Raw genomic sequence first — 18446 nt, 5'->3', positions numbered from 1 at the left:
AGAGTTTTTAAATTGTGATTGGAATTAGCTGGTATCAATTTAAAATACACTGTTACACATGTAGGATGCTATATGTAATCCCCATAGTAACCACAAAGATAATATCAATAGAATGTACACAAAAGGAAATGGGAAGGAAATCAAAATATTTCATTATAAAAATCAACTAAACAAAAAGGCAATAATGGAGGAAATGAAGGACAAAAAAAGCAATAGGACTTAAAAGAAAACAAATGGCAATAGTCAATTCTTCCCTATCAGTAATTACTTTAAAAGTAAATGTATTAAACTGTGCAATTAAAACACATAAATTGGCAGAATTGATTTTTTAAAAATATGATTCAACTAAAGGATGTCTACAGAGACTCACTTTAGATCTAAAGACACAAATAGGAGGACAGCCATGGTGGCTCACACCTGTAATCCCAGCACTTTGGGAGGCAGAGGCGAGCAGATCACTTGAGGTCAGGAGTTCGAGATCAGTCTGGTCAACATGGTGAAACCCTGTCTCTACTAAAAATACAAAAATTAACTGAGCATGGTGGCATGCATCTGTAATCCCAGCTCCCCGGGAGGCTGAGGCACAAGAATTGCTTGAACCCAGGAGGTAGAGGTTGCAGTGAGCCAAAATTGTGCCACTGTACTCCAACCTGGACAACACAGCAAGGCTCCATCTCCAAAAAAATGCCAGGTGCAGTGGTTCACACCTGTTAACCCAGCACTTTGGGAGGCCAAGGCAGGCAGATCACTTAAGGTCAGGAGTTTAAGACCAACCTGGCCAACATAGTGAAACCTCAACTCTACTAAAAATACAAAAATTAGCTGGGCGTGGTGGTGCGTGCCTGTAGTCCCAGCTACTCGGGAGGCTGAGGCAGGAGAATCGCTTGAACCAGGGAGTCAGAGGTTGCAGTAGCCAAGATTGCGCCACTGCACTCCAGCCTGGCGACAGAGCGAGACTGCATCTCAAAAAAAAAAAAAGAGAGAGAGAGAGAGAGACTGGGGTGATTATACCAACAGTAGACAAAATAGACTTTAAGTCAAAAACTGGTATAAGGTACATGAACATTGTATAATGATAAAAGCATCAACTCACCAAGAAGACATACACATTTTTCTCAAGTGCACATGGAACATTTTCCAGGACAGACGATGGTAGGCCGCAAAATAGGTCTTAATAGTTTAAAAACATTTAAATCATACAAAGTATGTTTTCTGATAAAAATGTAATGAAACTAGAAATAAACAGCAGAAGAATCCACATACATGTGGAAATCAAACACCTTTTTTCTTTTTTTTTTTTTGAGACTTTTTGCTCTTGTTGCCCAGGCTAGAGTGCAATGGCATGATCTTGGCTCACTGCAACCTGTGCCTCCCGTGTTCTTCTCCTGTCTCAGCCTCACAAGTAGCTGGGATTACAGGTCCCCGCCACCAGCCTGGCTAATTTTTGTATTTTTAGTAGAGACAGGGTTTCACCATGTTGGCCAGGCTGGTCTTGAACTCCTAACCTCAGATGATCTGCCCACCTCAGCCTCACAAAGTGCTGGAATTACAGGCATGAGCCACCACACCTGGCCTCAAACAACATATTCTTAAACAAACAATGGATCAAAGAAGAAACTGCAAGGTAAATTAGACAGTATCTTTGAATGAAAATACAATATACCAAAATTTATGGGAGTCAGCAAAAGCAGTTACAGGGGAAATGTATAACTGTAAACACTTTGATTAGAAAAGAAGAAATATCTCAAATTAATGATGAAACTTTACATCTTAAAAAACTAAAAACAGAAATAAAACAAAACAACAACAATAAAAAACTAAACCCAAAGCTAGCAGAGAAAAGTAACAATAAAGATTAGGGCAGAGAAATAAAATAGAAAATTTTTTAAAAAATAGGAAATCAACAAAATCATGTGTTCTTTGAAAAAAAAAAAAAACAAAGAAAAAACAAGCAAAAACAAACAAACAAAAAACAAAGGCTGGGTGCAGTGGCTCATACCTGTAATTCCAGCACTTTGGGAGGCCAAGGTAGGTGGATCACCTGAGGTCAGGAGTTCGAGACCAGCCTGGCCAATATGGTGAAATCCCATCTCTACTAAAAATACAAAAATTAGCCAGGCATCATGGCATGCACCTGTAGTCCCAGCTACTCGGGAGGCTGAATTGCTTGAACCTGGGAGGCAGAGTTTGCAGTGTGCTGAGATCATGCCACTGCACTCCAGTCTGGGCAACAGAGCAAGACTCTGTCTCAAAAAAAAGAAAAAAAACTAACAAATCTTTAGCAACGTTACCCGAGACAAGACAACTAAAATTCAAAATGAAAGAGGGGATACTGCTAATTTCACATAAATAAAAAAGATTACAAGAGAGAACTATGAATGATTGTATGTCAACAAATGGATATCTACATGAAATAGACAAATACTATAAAAACACAATCTACCAATGTTGAATCATGAAGAAATGGAAACTCTGAAGCCTATAACTCGTCAGGTGATTGCATTAGTAATCAAAAACTTTCCAACCAAGAAAAGCCCAGGACTAGAAGACTTTACTGGTATATTCTACCAACATTTAGGGAAGAATTAATATCAGTCCTCCTCAAACTGTTCCAATAAATTGAAGAGGAGGTAACACTTCCAAACTCACTCTACAAGGCCAGCATTGTCTGATACCAAAGCCAAAGACACTGCAAGAAAAGAACATTAGCGAACAATATCCCTTATAAATATTGATTCAAAAATTATCAACAAAATACTAGCAAACCAAATTCAACAGTGCATTAAAAGATTATCCACCAGGACTAAGTGGGATATATTCCTGGAAAGCAAAGATGGTTCAACATCAATGGTACTGACAGTTCAACACCATTAAACAAAGATGGTTTCAATGCACTGAAAATCAATCAGTGTAATACACCACATGGATAGACTAAAGAAAAAATATCAATTATTGCAGAAAATACATTTGACAAAATTCATAAAACACTTCCTTAATCAATACCTCTAAACTCTATCACATCATAAACTATGCATATACTTTCACCCCCAAAGCATCCTAAAACAACTCCTATTTAAAAATACACTTATATCCATGCTACTCACAAATATACAACCCAAGTATATGCAAGAACCCTAGAAATAAACAATTAAAATGTCCAAAACCCACATATAGATGAAATTAACCTATTCTGCTGAGCACTCTAGGAAAAAAAAGAATAAAAAATAAATAAATAAGAAGGAAAGAGCCCACGTGTGCCCCACTGACGGGGAGGTGTGGACTGCAGGTGTGGGCGGAGGGTTTGCAGTTCCACTGCAGCAAGGGCTCCTGTGTCCCTGTGTGGAAATGACACATGGAGTCCTGTCACGTCACACGACAGCGCAGCACACAGACACTCACAAAGAGAGGGGAAATACATGACGCCTGGTTGTCTGCCGCCCCCGGCACCTCTCCCAGTCGCCCTGGCCAGGCCCTTTGTGTGCTTCCCCCACTCCCTGGCCCTGCACCCTCCCCACCACTTGGCGCCCAAACATGGCTCAGGCTGCCCAGCAAAGTGCAGAACTCGAGTCCCAGTGGAACAGAAGATGAACTCAACTGAATTCAGTGAAGACGTAGAAGAACTTCTAAGAAGTGAGAGTGGAGACAGAGGCCGAAGATGCTGCTCTAGGCTGCTCCATGAATTCCAGGACTTCTGAGAAGCACCCTCTGGACAGCGTCTTCACTGCCCTCCAGGACTTGGCAGGTCAGCAGTGGCCCCCAGACTCCGTCCCCAGCATGAAGAGGAGGCAGCTGATCCCAGAGGCACTCCTAGAAGGCATGTGGAACCTGAGAACAGCTTGCCCTGCCAAGGCAATGGAGAGCAGGCTGGCAGGGCAGGAGCTCGGGCTCTGTGTGGCCAGGCAAGGAGGAGCCCTGCAACTACGCCACCACCCCTTACTACAAGAAGCCTCTGTATGGCATCTCGCACAAGGTCATGGAGAAGAATCCTCCCTCAGGGGACCTGCTAAACATGTATGAGCTCTTCCAGAAGGCAAATGCCAGCAACAGCCCCTTGCCACTTAGGCTCCTGAATGAGCCACAGAAGTGGGACTGTGGCAGCACTGGGGCGGCCACCAACAGTGATCCTAACATCTACTTCCTGATCCAGAAGATATTCTACATGCTCAACACCCTCACGTCCAACAGGTCCCAGCTGCACAGCAAAGTGGACCTGCTCTCCCTGAAGGTGAACCACACTGAGATGGTGGCCAAATTCCAGCCGCCCCCACCACCCAACAGCAGTTCACGGGCGGCGTAGCTCAAGCAGATTGTGGACCAGAGCCTGTCGGGCGAGGCCCTGGCCTGCTTCCTGCTGGTGCAGCTCTTCCCCAAGCTCATCAGCCACAGTCGACTTCTCCCGAGGCTGCAGTGCCTGTGGCTTTGAGGCCAAGCGTAAGCTGGAGTCACTGCACCAGAAGCACATCCACAACTACATGGAGGTCTACTACCCCTCAGTGAAGGACACGGCTGTGTGACAGGCCGAGTGCTTGCCCCAGCTGAGTAACTTCTTCAGTCGCTTCTGGGCCCAGCGGGAGATGGAGAACAGCCAGCCCAATGGCCAGGCCGCCAGCTTCTTTGAGGCCGAGCAGTGGACCCCGGCCACTTCCTGGACCACAAAGAGGAGGAGGGCATGTCTCTGGATCGGAGCAGCACCATCGCCTCAGACCACGTGGTGGACATGCAGGACCTCAGCGAGTTCCTGGATGAAGCCTCTTCACCCGGCAAGTTTGCCGTCTTCATCCTCCACTGGCTCTTCCCTGAGCTCTTTGACCACCGCAAGCTGGGCAAGCAGGACAGCTGCCACGGGGATGGCGGCAAGCAGGAGCTGGACCCGCAGAGGCTGCAAATCATCCGCAACTACAGGGAGGTCAACTTCCCCCACATGCAGGAGGAGGCCTGGCTGCAGCAGTGCGCCCAGCGCATCAACGACAAGCTCCAGGGTCTGCGGCTGGACCCGGGCAGCAAAGGTGAGCCTCCCACGCGATGACTGCTATGACTCCTCTAGCCTGCCCAATGACATCTCAGTAATCAAGGTGGAGGAAAGCTTCAAGCGCGAGCAGCACTGCTCCAAGAAGATCTGGCTGGTACCCATCGACTTGGACAAATTGGAGATCCCCCAACCCAACTTGGAGGTGCCCGGCACCGACTGCCTGCTCAGCAAGGAGCATTGCGCAGTATCTATGAGAGCAGCCTGTCCATCAGCAACTTCGCCTCATGCCTGCTGGTGCCCCTGTTCCCCAAGCTCTTCACCCATGAGCACCTGCACAAGCAGTACAGCTGCAGTGGCTCCCTGGGCAAGAAGTAGCTGGACCCATCCTGCAACAAGTTCATTCACCACTATGTGCACCTACGCTACCTCCGCACCAAAAACAACTGCTTCTGGACCCTGGAGTTCACTGGCAAACTGGACAAGCACTGCCCACGCCGGGACACGAGCAGAGGCGCTCCTACCAGCAGCGGTGCAAGGTCCATGTGTTGGGCCCGAGTGCAGAGACATGAGGAGCTATGCAGTCAACCCCAAAAGGTTTGAGGAGGAGTTTGAGGGTCCCCCGCTGCCCCCGAGAGGAGCAGCAAGGACTTCTGCAAGATCCCCTTGGACGAGGTGGTGGTCCCTCACCCAGCTTCCCGGTGCCCTCTCCCTACCTGCTGTCCGACAATGAGGTGAGCGAGATCGTGCAGCAGAGCCTCTCCGTGGGCAACATTGCCACGGGGCTCCTCCACCACCGAGAACCTCCAGCTGCAGTACAACCATTCCCGGGCTTGCAACAAGAAGCAGCTGGACCCTATGCAGCTGTGGCTCATCCGCCACAACGTGGAAGCCATCTACCCCGTGGAGAAGGTGGAGGAGGTGTGGCACTGCGAATGTATCCCCAGCATCGACGAGCAGTGCCGCTGCCATAACAGGAAAAAATGCAACATCCTCAAGAAAGCCAAGAAAGTGGAGAAGTGAAGGCCGTGGCCTGTCCAGAGACTCAGGGTCACCAGAGACTGAGCGATGCTCAGGAGCATGCCTATGGCATCCAGAGACAGGCACCTTATGTCCGTGGGGTGTGGCTTATTACACTTGCACATGTACACACCCAACCAACCACAAGAAAGAAGCCTTGAGTTTGATCTCTTGTCCGCTTGTCCTTACGACTTCTGGCCTGCGTTCCCTGGCGGTGCAGCCTGAGTGTGGGAAGCATAAGCTGTGAGAGCAGGGACTCTGTCCTGCGTTCCCTGGCGCTGCAGCCTGAGTGTGGGGAGCGTAAGCTGTGAGAGCAGGGACCAGTGGGCAGGGGTCCTCTCTCCCTAGTTGTGTCCTCCCCAGCCCCTCACAACCTCAAATGCAAACTCAGCAGCTCTTTTGCTCCTCTTCCCATATTTTACAGCTTCCATTTTTATCCAATTTTTTTTTTTAAATTAAAAAGAATCCCTTAAAAAAATCACTGGGCTCTTTGGGGGCCATTTTACTTAGAAAAAAATCTTTTAAAAAGTGCCATCTTCAGGCCGGGTGCAGTGGCTCATGCCTGTAATGCCAGCACTTTGGTAGGCCAAGGCAGGTGGATGACCTGAGGTCAGGAGTTCAGGAACAGCCTGGCCAACATGGTGAAACCCCATCTCTACTAAAAAACAAGCAAAAATTAGCCGGGCCTGGTGGCGGGTGCCTGTAATCCCAGCTACTTGGGAGCCTGACAGGAGAATCACTTGAACTTGGAAGGTAGAGGTTGCAGTGAGCCGATAAAGCACCATTGCACTCTAGCCTGGGCAACAAGAGCAAAACTCCATCCCAAAATAAATAATAAATAAATAAAGGTGCCATGTTGGTGTACAATGGCTAATCATAGCTTCAGGTGGCATGGATACTGATTTTACCGACCCTGTCTTTTACATCTGATTCTGGAAGAGTCAAGAGGCCTCCTGGATGGCAGTAGAGGGGATGGAATAGTGTGAAGTCCTTTGCGACCATGTGCAAGCTTTCCCTTCTGCTCTGGTGCCTCGGAAGGCTTCCATCAGGTACGTGTCCATCAGGCATGTGGGTAAAATGTGCTCACTCTGTAAAGGAGGACACTCGATGATGATGATATGAATGCAGAAAGCCATGGAACATGTCCGCAGTGTCTTCATTCGAGCTGTGTCCTTCCACTGTCCCCACTCCCTCTCCACATATGGTTGCTTGTTGGAGATTCTGGGTTCTGGGAGCTGTGGGGTGACTTCCCCAAACCTCAGTGTTAGCTCCTCCAGGCAGCACCACATCCTCATTCCCCAGGGTGGGCCCATGTCTGAGCCCCTCTTGGGGATCCCAGGCATTGGAAGGACACAAGTCATCTCAGATGGGGCATCCATGTCCTTTCCCAGGGTCCACTCAGAACTTCCCCCTTGGACACCCTAGAAAGTCCTGCTGTCCTCCACCTGGCCACCCCTCGGCTCTGGGAGACACATGTCTTCTCGCCCCACTGACTGGGAATGTCAGACTCCTGCAGGCCAGCTGGATGTCTTCCAGGAGCACCAACCAGGAAATTCCCCAACAGGTAAAATCTTTAAAAATGACACTTTTACCTACCTAACTTTGGGGGCCAAATGCCTAAGACGGAAAGGAAACAGTCTAACCAGAGTCCAGGAAAATTAATTGAATCACACGGCGTAGACATAAAACCCCTGTGGGAATATTACGGGTTCAATAACCTAATGGCTTAGTATTTTGTTACTTTAAAATTAATTGAATCATCCCAGCACTTTGGGAGGCCGAGACGGGCGTAGACATGAGGTCAGGAAAGACCATCCTGCTGGGAAATATTACGGGTTCAATAGCTACTCCTAATGGCTTAGTATTTTGTTACTTTCAAAAAAAAAAAAAAAAAAAATGCAGAGATAACAGAAACAATCTGAATATTCCTCATACAGCTGGTAAGGACTTCAGTTCCAGTGGCCATATGACATAATTCTGCCTTTACCCAGGGACATTTTTAAAAATATAACATCAGATTTTAAGCAACGTAAAGTTGCTAATCTAACTAGTAAATTTGCTCTTGTGTCATTTACCGATTATTTCTGTTGAAACTGCAAACCCGAGTTATTGAAATGTAGAAAGGCACAGGGACTTACTCTGTCACACACAGCTACTCATGCACACACACACTGCTTACTAAAAGCTGAAGTGAGATGAAGGGGGCCTACACGAACACTAAGTTCAACTTCTTTGTGCCTGGAAAGAAAGGACTGGAACAGCCAGGAGACTCACTTTCCCCATCGCTTGGGCCCTTCTCTATGCCTTAGTATCTCCAGCACATGCCCACAGCACGCACACACACATGCCTTACCCAAAGACAGCTGTGGCCCTCCCCCCACCTGCCCCGCTGGTTGTTGGGGGTGAGGCGTCCCATGAAATTTGTTCCGGTTCCTAGGATGTAAACAAGAAGACTCCAAGCCATGAAGTGCCCTGCTTTCTAGAGGGTGAAATGTTGACCTCGCAAGTTTAGAAGCACAATCATTTATTAGTAACTTTTTTGAAATTCCCATCTACCCATGTCAGAGAAGTTCAACAAGTTCTAGGAATTAAATATGTCTGTTTGTAACCTAGAGCATGCTCAATTTTTGGAAACCATATTTCAGTGATGATTTTCTTAATACCTTTCACGTATAGGGCGTCTTCCCCCAAAATCTTACAGTCCCTTTCTGTGAAGCGAAATGGACACATCCTGGGAACTATTCCCTGTCCCTCTGGACTGTCGTCAGGAAACGCCTGCAGGTCCTGTGCCCTGTCTATATCATGTCCTCACTTCTCCATCCGTACAGGTGGCTCCAGTGGGCACTTTTTTTTATTTTAAACTTTTTACATGAAGCAACAGAAGTACAAAATACTGATTTTTTTCAAAATTTAATGTGTTCCATGAAATCTGTTGGCAATCCCTTTCCTTCTCCCTGTCTAAATTCTTTGGTTTTTACTTGTTTGTTCTTTGGATTTTTTTTTTTTTTTTTTTTTTTTTTTTGGTCCTGTATCCCAAGGACTAAAAAATTAGCACAGACATGTTTTGATGTTGAGTGAACTAGGTGGTAGGGTTCATTGGTTTCTCTGTTAGTAACTTTTTAAAGAATGAAGATAGTCATGAATGTACTGAGTGTTCAAACCCTGCTTTAGTTCACCTTGGCTGTGTCTACATGATGACAAATGTTTGACAGGGAATAAAGTCGTGTCTGGTGTCATTTGCACTAGTGCGCCCCTCCCCCTACAGTGTTGGTCCCAAACCTTCCTTTCCTTTATGTTTGTTGTTGGGGAGGGAGGACCACATCAGCAGCAATCATCAACCAACCAGTGGGATCTACTTAGTGGTGAGTGGACTGGCTGTTTAATTGGTAAGAGTTGCTGGCCTGACCACACTATAGCATGACCACGTGGATTACTGTAGAGATGGCCTCAGGTTCCAACATTCTCCCCAAATGTTTGCTTCTTGCCCAGTCAAGAGGGGATCTTGAGACTCCTAAGTGGAGGTCGTGAGCTTGCACCCTGCCTGACTGTGTAGACAGACTGTATGGATATATGAGGTGGGGGTGGGGGCCAAGGGGCTATTACTGCTGTTTGGAGATATTTGCCTCTTGTAGATCCAGCCTTAATGGTTTTGTGACATCCTAGTACTAGCAAACTCTGTACAAAGTGGGTATCAGAGTTAATACTGTGAGGAGACAAAGTAGTGAGAACAGTTTTGCTAAAGATAATGAAATATCACATAATGTCTGCATTTTACCATTGACTTGCGGGCATTCTTAGAAAAACGTAATGTAATGAAAAATCCAGGACATTTTTGGAAATCGTATGCTCTCTAGCAACTTTGTGTGAATTTTTATACAAACACTGTTTTTTGAGTTACATAAAATGTTATAAAAATAGAAAAAAAAAGGAAATTACCCTATACTCCCCCAGTAGAAGCACAGACCACACACTCACAGCTTTAGAATGGACACACAGCCACCACATTTCCTGAATAAATTCACACTCTTCAGACTACACATACTCAAACATGCAGATGCCTGAATAACACACTCACAATATACTCATAGATCCAAATACACACACAGCTGTACACTCCCAAATACAAACATATACAAGCCTCAATCTTGAAAACTATAAATATTCTGTCCATATCCTCAGATTATATACATATAGCTTGTAACACTCAAATACACCCAGTCATCTCTCTGCCTCCAAATTCTTCACACCAAAAATGTACACCTAAATTCTCATCTAGACACCATGAGCATAGATAAAACTCCTCTACTCTGAATACACACAAATCCAACACACAAAGCATTAAAACATAGAATGTTACCTGCCTTTTCAAATGTATGCACACATATTCACAATATCTCACAGTACCGTCAAAATGCACAGAACCACCCCCAGCACGCAAATACACACACACACACACACACACACCCCATTCAAATATGAACATATAACTATCCAGTACCCTCAGAATAAACCCAAAACCTATTATGCTTCTGTAATATACTAAAAACTCACCCATATTCCCCTAAAAACACATTTTCAACACCACTGAATACTTAACCTACCTACATGACACAGAATACAAATACCCAAAACAGACACAAATCCCCAAAATGTGTTAGTATAAAAACATCCCACACCTGCCAATGCCTCCCTTGTCATACAGCAGCCTTCACACACATAAACACACTCCCTCATCAACTCCCCATACTCCTTAGTGAAATGTAAACACAGCAATGGAACATGTTCTGAATGTATACACAACGGGGCAGATGTATCACTATGAAGAGTATTCATAGTCCTTCTCTGTGGTGTCTCTGTCTGAGATATTACACCTCCCTAGTCTGTTTAACTCAGGTATGGCCACCTGACTTGTTATGGCAAGTGAAATGTGAGCACAAATGCCATGTATGACTCTGAGCAGAAGTCCTTCTAGTCCTGTCCCAAATGAGGCTGCTCCCCCAATCTGGATCCAAGGCACAGGACCAGTAACTGATCAAAGCCAACCAACGGAGGACACGTAACATACGTGAGAAACCTATGTTGTTGGAAGTCACTGAGATGCAGAATTATTTGTTATATCAGATAATCTGGGATATTCTGATGGATGCATACCCCACCCACCAAAACAGAGAAATACCACACTGCACACACACACATGTGTGCACTTGCACACACAATCCTCTCAAAACTCCCCAAATATGCATCCTTAATTATCTACAGTTAGAAATACACATCTACAATCTTCCATGATCCAAATAAATGCACAGACACACCAACTCTCAATCTCCAAATGCATATATTACACACTCCAGCTTTCTCAGGCCAGCTACATAAAACCTGCACAAGCCATGAATTCACACATGCCTCATCCCACCAGAATTCAACACATACTTCACATAACTTTACCCTCCTTCAAATACATATACACGCTCCCTACATATACTCTGAATATCCACATAAACTACCCACAGTCTAGAACACATATAATCCAAAAGAATCCTCACATTATACACAAAACTCCAACTCTACCACAAACATATGCGGTGGCTTTCCTCCCTAATATATACACAGCCCCTCACACTTCCTAAATTCATACATATACAAACTCCAACTTTGTATGCACAAAGACACACTACCCTAAATGTACAGACCTCCACCTCCTACAATCCTGAACACATAGACACATGCATTTGTCTTCCACCCTCAGACTACAAATGAAGAAAGGGATTCAAGCTGAACAGAGGCAGACTGCGGTGGACGCGGGCATCAGCCACCTAGATCCCTCCTTGACGAACGACTTGTTTCACCATTTGCTGGGAATACTGTTGGAAGACAGACTTGGCTGTCAGGCCCTCCCAGGGTTGCTTCAGCTATGGAGAGCACCCGTGCTGAGTTCTCGCCTCTTTCTGTGGAAGCTTCATACCCAGTGGCTAATCGGGGCAGGTGTAAGGCGGCTGACTAAGGACAGTTCTATTGAGACACTTTAGTACCACAGCAGCATATGGGGTCAGATGAGACGATTTAGGGGCCCAAGTCATGGTTTAACTTCTCCTTCAATGCAACTACACTCCCTTTCTTCACTTCTTTTGAAAAACAAAACATAAACTCTCAGGGAATGAACTAAGGGCACCCAACATGAGACCACATTCTTTTGATTCCTTCATTCAATGATTATTTATTTTTTATTTTATTTTTGAGATGGAGTCTCACTCTGTCCCCAGGCTGGAGTGCAGTGGCACGATCTTGGTTCACTGCAACCTCTGCTTCCCAGGTTCAAGCAATTCTCCTGCCTCAGCCCCCCGAGTAGCGGGACTACAGGTACGCGCCACCATGCCCAGCTAATTTTTTTGTATTTTTAGTAGAGATGGGCCACCATGTTGGCCAGGATGGTCTCAATCTCCTGACCTGATGATCTGCCCGCCTTGGCCTCCCAAAGTGCTGGGATTACAGGCGTGAGCCACTGGGCCCGGCCCATTCAATGATTATTTATTAAGCACCAACAAATACAGTGATGACTACTCTTTTATGGAGACTACACCCCATGGAAGTAAACAGATAATAAGTAAATATACTATGAATACACACAGTTTCCTGGAGATGTTCAGTCAGCAATTAGATTAAGTGACTGACGCTCTGTGGAGACAAGTGAGGGGCTAAAAATACAGATTTGAGGAAAAATGCAAAGGAGAGAGTACATTCCCTCATATAAAATTGTTTCTGCTGCTGAGGTTTCCTGCTTATGGGGCATCTGCAATTTTGGCATAAGGTACACATTCATTTTCAGGTTTATCAGTTATTCACCGTGGTAATATTGTAGATTGGCAGGTTACTGCAGAATCCAACGGACTGAAGCCATAAGCATTCACATCAGGCCTCTGAGGGTCAGGATCTGGCTTGGCTGTGCTGAGTGGTCCTTCTGCTCCAGTCTGTTCCCCTGTTCTTTATTACCTCCTTGGTACAGACACTGTAACAGGTGCCCCAGAGGATTTTAAGGTGAACAGGTCAACTCCCTGTGTCTGAGGTTTAAATCCTGTAGGAGCAGAGGTTTCCAGCATTAATTTTGCTGTGAGACAGAGGTTGAAGTTGGAGATTTAGGGGCAAGAGAAAGGAGCCCATGCTCCCCTGGGGCCATCAGAAGAGGGGACTCTGAGTGTGGATGGGAGGGGGCCTATACTAGGGAAATGGGCAGTTATGTTCCGTATGGATTAGTAATCACATTAGCTAACAGTTATGCCATATGTACCTAGATGGGAGAGGGCCTACACTAAGGAAATGGGAGTATAGACCATGGGAACATGGGAAATGTTCCGTATAGACTAGTAAGCACATTAGCTAACAGTTATGCCATATGCACCTACAATACAGCATTCACTGATCCAAGCACTTTACATGTATGAATGCCAATCTTTATAACCCTGTGGAGTTAGTACTATTATCCTCGTTTTACAGATAAGTAAACTGAGGCTCAGAGAGGTTAAAATACTTGCCCAAGGTCACAAAAGTCAGGTATACACTGGGGCTTCTGGGATTTGAGCCAGCAGTCTGGCTCCAGAGCCTGTACCCTTGACCTGACCATGGCTGCCCCTTGAGAAACTTTCCTGCCACTGGGGGAGAGCTGAGTGCAGAGAAGACATTTCATACAGGAAGTGACATTTCAGTTACATCTTCTGGCAGTGAAGCTCCCCCAACATCTTCTGGCAGTGAAGGTCCTCATGGGGGAGGATCACCCAACCACAGCCCCTTCCAGTGCCTGCTGTCAGCACAGCAGCTGTCTCCTCGCTGGGAGAACACCCCATCTCCCACTGCCTGCTTCCCATGCTGGGCCTGGGCTTGTCTCTCCTGGGATACCTCCAGCTACATTTGCCTCCACCTTTCATTAGGAACCCGAGGTGACTCCCAAGAGAACGCCCTGGGCTCCTTAAAAACCCCAATTCTAACCTGCAGACACCATGGACATACTTATTACTCAAAGGATGGTTGAATAAAGTCTTGATCTGCAAGAAGGACCTAGACCACTGAGCCCCAAGCTGACATTCCCCCAGTGTTCCCTACTTACAGCCCCAGGAAATGAGTCTGGGCAAGGAACGAGAGGCGAGGGACTCTTGTGTTGTGGGTAGAGGGTCTTAATATGCCCTGACATGCCCCCTCCACCTCTTTGTGCAGTCAAAGACTGCCTCCCACTCCATTCCCGACCCCCAGCTCTCCCTGCTTTGTTCCTAGTGTCTGCCGTGCCGGCCCATTCTGCCTTCCCTGGTCGGCCCATTCTGCCTTCCCTGGTCTTGCCTTCTGAGTATCCTTCCTTTGACCCCAGGCTCCTGCAATGGACATCAGAACAGCCTCCTTTGAAGGAGCAGTTCCTTAGTGGCCTCACCGTTTCCTTCTGAGTGTCCTCAGACCCACTACTGTGTCACTGTAGGGCACCAGGGCCCAGTGAGGACTGAGACGGGAACAGATCCTTTTTCCTATCAGCTCCTGGGAAACAGAACAGTCAGGGGCTTCTAAGGGGCTGGACAGAGGGGCCACTCAGCACACAGTTGAGGATACCTTCTGTTCATAGAGAGAAGGGGGTGGTGCAGGATACGTTTCATGACATACACTCCTCAAAAATATTGAGCCCAGAACAAATGGCTCAGGCCGACCTCAGTGATTCTAGCAATTTCCATTCATGCAACCTGCATGGGAGATTTTCTGTGCTGATTCAAGACCAAGAGACACATGTACTTCCCCCTCAGAACTCAGGATCCGTGACTTCCCCTTTCAAAACAAAGAAATCCAAGAAGATCAACCTGGTATACATTACAGTGCATTTTTATTTAAGACATATATTATAAAAGCAGACAGAGCTCCCTTCTGCCAACAAAACACAATACAACTAGTACAGCATACCCTCATTATGTTAGGGCAGGACACGAGGGGGCAGCGAGAGCCACCAGGAATCCATTTGTACCACAGGGAAGTGGCTATTAAAACATTAAAGGAAGTGATGTTGGCACATTTTATTGGCGGGAGGATTCACCACGAGGAAGAAAAGGCCAGAAGGTGACGCCCGGTAAGGAGCAAGGCCCACAAATCCTCGGGTGAGTCTGAGGGAGGAGGTGGTGGCTGTGGGGTCAGCAGGTGGGCACATCCATCACGTGGCTCCCTCTGCTGGGCTTGTGGCCCCATGTGCAATAGAGAAAATATGGAAGGTTGGGTCACCCAATCAGAAACATGAAGCTGGCCAGGCACAGTGGCTCACGCCTATAATCCCACCACTTTGGGAAGCCAAGGAGGGCAGATCACCTGAGGTCAGGAGTTCGAGACCAGCCTGGCCAACATGGTGAAACCCCATCTTTACTAAAAATACAAAATTAGCTGGGTGCGGTGGTGCACGCCTGTAATCCCAGCTACTCCTGAGGCTGAGGCAGGAGAATCGCTTAGAACCTGGGAGGCGGAGGTCACAGTGAGCCGAGATCATGCCACTGCACTCCAGCCTGGACAACAGAGGGAGACTCTGTCTCAAAAAAAAAAAAAAGAAAGAAAAGAAAAAAGAAAAAAAAAAAGAAACATGAAGCTGAGATGCACTTGCCACTCCAGGGGCATCCTGAGCCTTTGGAAAGAAAGGAGAACCCGTCGACAGGGTTCTCAGAAACATCAGAGCCACATTTTCTCAGGGGGGCTTCCCTGTCTCTCCAGACCCCAGCTCCCAGCACCCCTCAGGACAGAGGCTGCCCAGTTCTGCCCGTGTCATTTCACTGACCCCAGCCCCTGCCAGGCTTCTCCCACACCTGCAGGGCCAGCACCCAGTGTGCTGAGAGAGTGTGGATCCACAACCAGATGAACACATCAGGGGGAACCGAATCCATTCTCTCTTGGGGTCCTGAGCCTCCCAGTGACAGAAGATCCAGGAGACGTGAGTGGGAGGCCGCCCTAACAGGATCTCACATCATACTCCAGATTGCTTAAGGGACACAGATCGGTGCCTCCTCTCCTTGACTGTACCCTCCTCACTCCTTAGCACCAGGCCCGGCTGTTCATCCCTGCTGAGGTGCAACTAAGACCTTCACCTGCAGCTCAGAGGTGCCCCAGACAGGAGCACAAGAGGAGGCTCGCTCCCACCCACAACCCAGGCTGGAGCGAATCTGGCTGCCCAGGCTCTGTGTCTGGCTTCTGCCCCAGGACCTAAGCCCATGTAAACTCAGGCTTCCTTGGCCTGCCCTCCCCAGGCCCAGGTTCTAAAGGTGTGCTCCCCACCACTTCCTTGTTGCTCCTCCACTTTGTCCCTAGAATTACAGCCCAGCTCTAGGTGGGACTGTCAAGCTCTGCCCGATGTCTCCCATGAGAAATCAGATTCAGGCCCTTGTGCCTGAAGACTCCTTGTGAAGACTCCAGATGACACCTTCTCCAAGTGCAGCTACGGAGTCACCTTGGGCTCCTCAGGCTGAGTACACATTTTCTGTACGGAACTTCAGAAAGAAACGGTCAACATTAATTCCTCACTTTGCCAGAGAAAGAAGAAAATGTCACATGCCTTTGATTCCCTCTTTTTACCATGACTCCACTGAGACAAAACTCCTAACACAGAAACCAACACGTATTCTCGACATTGGGTACCTGCTGGAGGTCCTGCCTTAGCCCCGAAGCCTCAGGTTTCCATGGGGACAGGTTGGTTGAGAACTGGCTCAGCTCTCAGCCTGACACCCAACAGTATCCCCACCCAGGGGGTAGATGGTAGTGCAGGCACAGGTTCTGCAGGCTTTTATCTTGTGGAAAGTATGTTAGAGGGTGTCCTTGTCACTCGCCATGACCCAGAGGAATCAGCAGGGACATCAGGATTGAGAGAAGACATGGCACATCTGACCTCCTGTCCTGGAAACCCTACATCTTTCTGAATCTGCCCATCACATGGACAACATCTAGGGAAGTTCCGCTCTGCACAGTGTTCTGTCTACCAGGTCCACCCATCTGAGGACCCAGATGCTAGAACACACAGATACTGAAGGAGCAACCACCTGCCTAGGTGCAGGTACCCCTGCATCCATCTGTGGGAGGAGGAGCCAGAAACCACCATTTATAAGGATTCTTTGACGCTAAAGAATGAACCAACTATTTAGGAGTAACACAGTGATGCAGAATGATCCACCCTGGTCATTCTGTAGAATACACGTAGAATCCCAGTATACACACCCATTAAAGTCTCAGTATTCTTGCTTCATACAAACATCTGCTTACAGATTCTGAACACACACACAAACCCCAGTGGTGTGTTGCTAACTGCTTAATAAAATGCTCTCCAGGGGGAAGTAGGAAAGCCTAGATTTCTGATGCTTATGTGGTGTAAATATCTCAGCATGACTAATTTTAAACTACCAACCTAATGCCACTGAACAGAGAGCAGAGAAGAGATGTGCCGTGCCCAGTGGCTACCCCAAGCTAGCACAAGCCAGCTCCAGCACAGCCACATCCTTTCATAGGAATACATGTACACAATGTACCTGCACCCTGAGTAGGACCCTCAACTCTCACCCCAAATATACAAACAAAACCAAACTAGGTACCTCCAGAACACAACCTCCTCCTGTATCCTGAACAGACATACATGACTGAGACAGGATAGGGTGGTCATAGCCTCCATTAAAGGAGAACAAACTTGCTAAACAGATGAAGAGAACAAACCATCCAGCAGTGCCCAAGGAGGTCCTGCAGTAAGGAGGTGGTAAAGAAGAAGGGAAAATCTTCAAATTCACGCAAGTGCGAAAACCCATGATTAGTGTCCCTGGGTTGACCAATGCTCATGATAACAGTGAAAAACACACCCTTGGGTAGAGATTTAAGATGTTAATGATTCACGTGATATAGGCACTAGCATGTGCAGCAACAGCGCATGCGCGTCCAGAGAACCACGCAGAGCGTGCTTAACAGTGAGTGATATAGGCACTAGCATGTGCAGCAACAGCGCATGCGCGTCCAGAGAACCACGCAGAGCATGCTTAACAGTGACACCCCTTCCCACCCCTTCACGAACAGTCAGAGAACCACCCGGAGCGTGATTAACAGTGACACCCCTTCCCACGCCTTCATGAACAGTCATGGAAGGCTCCCATAAAGGAGCTTTCCCCAGTGTCAGTCAGTGCTGTCTCACCTTTGAGCCGCCCACTCTGATCGACTGTTAGAGCGTACATTCGCTTTGCAATAACCTCTCTTGCTTACTTTTACGTTAGACTTGCTCTCAAAGTAAGACTTCTTCTCTACAGCAAAGTCAAGAACCTGAAGCAGCCCACCAGCAATACAACTGCTCCCTGTACCCTAAATACACAGATGGACTGCCCAATTACTACTTAAATTTGTAGACAAAACTCTACCTGCCCCAAATGCTCACATCACTGCTAAAACCATATATGTACATATATATGTGCCCAAGTACAAACAGGAACAATGAACA

The 18446-nt window shown here is 47.0% G+C and overlaps 1 protein-coding gene and 1 pseudogene across 2 annotated transcripts in view; one reads left to right on the top strand and one right to left on the bottom strand.

Annotated features, from left to right (window-relative positions):
* LOC126936845 (double homeobox protein 4-like protein 2) overlaps nt 1-18446 on the bottom strand; it is a 93905-nt gene that overhangs the window by 71948 nt on the left and 3511 nt on the right. The window contains exon 3 of one of the 2 annotated variants that reach the window (XM_050759640.1): nt 12827-13055. The exons of the other annotated variant lie outside the window; for it this stretch is intronic. The gene's annotated coding sequence lies outside the window, so the exon portion shown is untranslated. The remainder of the gene's footprint in view (nt 1-12826; nt 13056-18446) is intronic. 2 annotated transcript variants of the gene reach the window in all.
* Nucleotides 3585-5989, top strand: LOC126936843 (BEN domain-containing protein 3-like; annotated as a pseudogene).

This window comes from Macaca thibetana, chromosome 15, assembly GCF_024542745.1.
Source record: "Macaca thibetana thibetana isolate TM-01 chromosome 15, ASM2454274v1, whole genome shotgun sequence".
NCBI lineage: Eukaryota > Metazoa > Chordata > Mammalia > Primates > Cercopithecidae > Macaca > Macaca thibetana.
The sequence above is the reverse complement of the archived record's forward strand: the minus strand, read 5'-3'. Positions and strand labels throughout refer to the sequence as shown.